Genomic DNA, 5,108 nt, shown 5'->3' with positions numbered 1-5,108 from the left:
GGGTTAGTCCAGACACCTGTACATACCTGACACAAAAACTACATATATCCGCCTGAAGGGGAGGCGGTATAACCTTTTTGCCTATAACTCCCACACCGTATGTCGCACGTTCAAAAACCTTGTATCCCCAGATTCCCTGAATAGAGCTGAATCACTTTGCAGTTGGCCTCGCCCACTTCCGCTTGAATTTTTTTTTGCAAAATCACAAAAACTGGAAAACCTACTTTTTCAAACTCTTTCTACTCACCTGTGCACAAAACTTATTCATGCATTGATCATTTTTTTCTTGATAGTCAGTTGCTTCCTATGGTCAAAGAGTGTGAATATCAAGCCATATTGATATCGAATCATGCTCCTTTGCTGTTGTGCATACCAGCCTCACATGATACTTATTGTCCATGGCGTTTTAATGCTTTGCTTGTTTCTGATGCTGACTTTGTCAAGTTTGTTTCGAAGGAGATTACAGAGTATTTGGCATATAATCAAACACCAGGAATGTCCTCCTCTGTCATTTGGAAATCGATGAAAGCCTATATTAGGGGTCAAATCATATCGTATTGTGCTCATGTTAAGAAGACTCTGGGTAAACGCCATGAACAGCTGACTAAAAGTATTTTGGAACTTGATGTAAAAATAGCCAACACTCCGTCTCCTGACTTATTAAAACAAAGACTGACACTTCAGACTGAATTTAATCTCCTGTCCACGAGGCATGCTGAAAATCTTATAAATCAGTCACAGCATAGGATTTATGAATATGGGAGAAGACTGGCAAAATTTTGGCTCACCAGCTATGTCAAGAAAATGCTAGTCGAGCAATAACGGCGATTAACGATGAGATGGGCGCTACACTTATAGATCCCTTGGAGATCAACCAGTGCTTCCACAGGTTTTATTCAAAGCTGTATACCTCGGAGTCTAGTGATGATGATTCTGTGTTTGACTCTTTTTTTTTTTTGGCAGCATTACTATCCCCACGATTGATGCTGACACTGCTGCCACCTTAGAAAACCCATTCTCAAAAGAGGAATTTGTCGCTGCAACTAGGTCTATGCAAAATGGAAAATCCCCTGGTCTGGATGGATATCCTTGTGAGTTTGGTTTTTTTTTAAATTTGCCAATGAACTAACTCCTATCTTACTTTCAGTCTATGAAGAATCATTTGGTTCTGGTTCACTACCTGAAACGATGAGACAGGCAGTTGTTTCGCTGATCTATAAGGAAGGTAAGAACAATTTAGAGTGCGGCTCTTTTCGCCCCCTCTTTATTGAATGTCGACAGTAAACTGCTGGCCAAAATGTTAACCCTTCATTTGGAAAATCTTTTGCTCTCTGTAGTTTCGGATGATCAGACCGGATTTATTAGAAATCGTCAATCGTTTTTCAATATACGTAGATTAATGAATATCCTTTGTAATCCCACTCAGTTAAACATGGCTGAGGTGCTTCTATCGCTCAATGCTGAGAAAGCATTCGATTGGGTTGAGTGGGGTTACCTTTTCTACACTTTAAAGAAGTTTGGATTTGGTACAAAGTTTATTTCTTGGGTTCACGTTTTTTACTCTCTCCCTTTAGCAGCAGTTCGTACAAATAATACTCTTTCCCCCTTCTTCCCACTATGCGGTGGAGCAAGACAAGTCTGTCCTTTGTCCCCACTGCTTTTTGCTCTGGCAATTGAACCACTGGCGATTGCACTACGTAGTAATGTCTCGATTAAGGGCATACAGAGGGGCAATACTGTACATAAAGTGTTCCTCTATGCGGACGATATGCTTCTATACTTATCTGACCCATTGAGCAGCTTACCACTGACTCTTATGCTGACGCTTATTGGATACATTTGGGAAAATATCTGGTTATAAAGTGAATGTACAGAAAAGTGAAATCATGCCCATAAACCCTGCTGCTGGACGTATTTTGTTTGATCCACTGCCTTTCAAAATTAGTAGGAATAGATTTAAATACTTAGGAATTTGGATTACACATAATTTTAAACATCTTTACAGAGCCAATTTTCTCCCTCTTGTTGACTCTGAAAAATGATCTTGATTGCTGGAACTTGTTACCATTATCATTAGGCGGTAGAATTAATACTATCAAAATGAATGTGCTACCTCGATTTTTGTATCTTTTCCAATGTGTTCCAATGTTTTTATCGAAATCCTTCTTTTTGCTTATTGATAAGTTGTTGTCCTCATTCATTTGGGATAGAAAAAGTGCCTGTATACGTAAAACTATCGTACAGCGACACCGCAAGAATGGTGGACTATCCCTGCCAAACTTTCAGTATTATTACTGGTCGGCTAATATACGTGCTATGTTACACTGGCTTAACCCGATAGAGGATGGCAGCCTGCAGTTGTTACAGTTAGAAGACTTGTCGTGCAGACCTACCACTTTACATTTTTTACTCTGCTCCAAGCTCCCATTGCCAGAACCTGTATGCAGATATTCTATCAATCAAGTGGTTAAGCACTTTCTGAAGATTTGGATGCAGTTCAGACGAGCATTCTTATTTAAAGACTTGATGATTAATGCCCCAATATCGAGGAACAATATGTTTAAACCCTCTGTTATAGACATCTCCTTTGATATCTCGACTGGTGGTGGATTGACCACTTTAAGAGACTTGTACGTTGATGGTACTTTTGCATCGTTTGAGCAGTTGAGGTTAAAATATAACATCCCTATTTCTCATTTCTTCAGATATCTACAGCTTCGCAGCTTTGTTGCCTCACATTCGACTCACTTTTGTCATGTCTCGTGTTTGTGTTGTCCTTGTATCTGGTTTTTGGTTTTGGGTTTTGATTTCATGTCCTTTTTTTCTATGTCTTGTTGTGTTATGTGTTTTGTTTTTCCTTGTCTTGTGTCTCATGTTCAGATTTTTCCATGCCCTCATGTGTCCTTTAAGTTCTCCTATGTTCTCCCCTCTGGTTCCCTCTGTCTGTTGTCTTGTTCCCTTCTGTGTCTGTTCCTCTGTGCTCCTCCCACTCATTATCACACCTGGCTTCCTTCCTCCTCTCTTTCCTCACCTGTTCCTCGTCATGTCATTAGTGTCTGTGTATTTAGCCTCTGTGTTCCCCTCACTCATTGCCCGGTCATTGTTTTCTGTTTTCTGTTTACGCTCTTGTCCATACTCTTGTTCAGGCTCTTGTCCATGCTCTTGTCCATGCTCCTGTCCCTGCTCCTCCTGAATGGTATGTGTTCTTTGGATTTTGATTTCTGGTTTCTGATGTTTGATTTGAACTTTGATTTTTTTCTTTGTACTTTGTCTTGCCTTTAAGTTGTTACTTTGCCATGCTGTTTTGGTTGTTACTTTGTTTCTTGTCCCCGTTTTGTCTGCCTTCGTGTTATTGCATTCGGCATTTGCTGAATTAAAGCTCGCCTTTTGTTCCTCCTTATCTTTGCCTCCCGTGTGTACTGCGTTTGGGTCCACCTTTCCCTTCCATAGTTTTCCCTTTAAACCCCAGCCTGACAACTTTCCATTATTACCACCCAGCTCTCTCCTTGATTCTCTTTTAAAACTTACCTCTGGCCGTAAACGGCTTAGTGTAATTTTATATGTCACTCAGCTTTTATAATTTGGAACCCCTGACACATTTAAAGAGTCAGTGGGAGGAGGAATTAGGCATAATGTTCACTGAGGATGAATGGGATTCTGTGTTAGATAGGATACACTCATCTTCAATCGGCTTAAGACATAAGGTGATACAATTCAAGATTGTGCACAGGCTACACTGGTCTAAAACGCGTCTATCAAGGATCATACCGACTATTGATCCAGTCTGTGACTGCTGTGGGATAGCAACTGCGACTCTGTCTCATATGTTCTGGTCCTGTTTGGAATTAACAGGTTTTTGGCAACCTATTTTTAATTTCTTTTCTGACTTGTTGGATGTACGCATAGAACCTCTTGCCATGATAGCAATATTTGATGTTGTACCTCGGGAACTCTGCCCCACACAACATAACAGGAGCATGGTAGCCTTTGCCATGCTTCTGGCTAGAAGGCTGTTATTGCTTAGATGGAAAGACAGGCGTCATCCAACCTTCAACCCATGGATCAGAGATCTTCTGCACTATCTGACTTTGGAGAAGATCCGCTACACCATGAGAGGCTGCACCCACACCTTTTACTCTATATGGCAGCCAGTTTTAGATGAGGTTGACAGAATGGATGCTCCTGTCATTTCAAGTATGTAGATGTGACCCTTCATTCCCCCCCCCCCTTTTTTTTCTCTTTCCTTTTCTTTTTCATGTGTTGTTGTTCTGTGTGTGTGTGTTTTTGTTTTTTTTTGTTTCCTTCATGTATCATATGTTTCTTGATATGATGGACCTGTGTTGGTTCAGTGGGGTGGGATTGTGTTGGTACGTATCAGATTGTATGCTCAATTGTGTTTTGTGCAATTTAAAAAAAACCAAAACAATAAAGATACTGTGTTTAATAAAAAAAAAAAAAAAAGACAAATTATTAACAAACAAATTTCTGTAGCTAGCTATTAAAATGTAAACTGTTTGATATCTCGGTCAAACTAAATGCTATTAATACCAAATTTGGCAAATTTTGGCCACTAGGGGGCGCTGAATATATGGGAAGTTTATATCTCTTGAATAGCTACAGTTATCCATATGATCCCTTAATAGAGCTGGGTTTTTCCCTCTCCTCTCTATGGAGTAGTTCATCTCCCCTCCAGCTCCAGTCAGCAATCATCATTACAGAACATTGGTACCTGGTGCCCGAGGCTCAGCAGGTCGATCAACACAAGAGACGATAAATTCGAGGAAAAAAAAATAAAAAAATCTCTGATCTTCCCTCCCATAGACAAAGGGTACAGAGCAGAATCAGAAGTGGCTTCAGATGTTTATCCTCCAGAGGTCCTGGCTATTGTCCAGAATCTATAGCTGGGCGCAAGCAGCTGAGCAGCGGTTCTTGACCAAAGTCTGCCCGGTTCTAACACTCATCTTTTGTTTTGACAGAGAGCATTTTCCAACACAATGCAAACCCCTGTAGGTGGCACTTGATTGGGTTCAACTTCGTCCTACAACAGGCTCATAACCCAAAGCAGCAGCACAGCTCCAAACTATGCAAGACAATTTTATGTAAGAAGC

This window comes from Acanthopagrus latus, chromosome 8 (genome assembly GCF_904848185.1).
Source record: "Acanthopagrus latus isolate v.2019 chromosome 8, fAcaLat1.1, whole genome shotgun sequence".
NCBI lineage: Eukaryota > Metazoa > Chordata > Actinopteri > Spariformes > Sparidae > Acanthopagrus > Acanthopagrus latus.
This window is presented reverse-complemented; position numbering follows the sequence as displayed.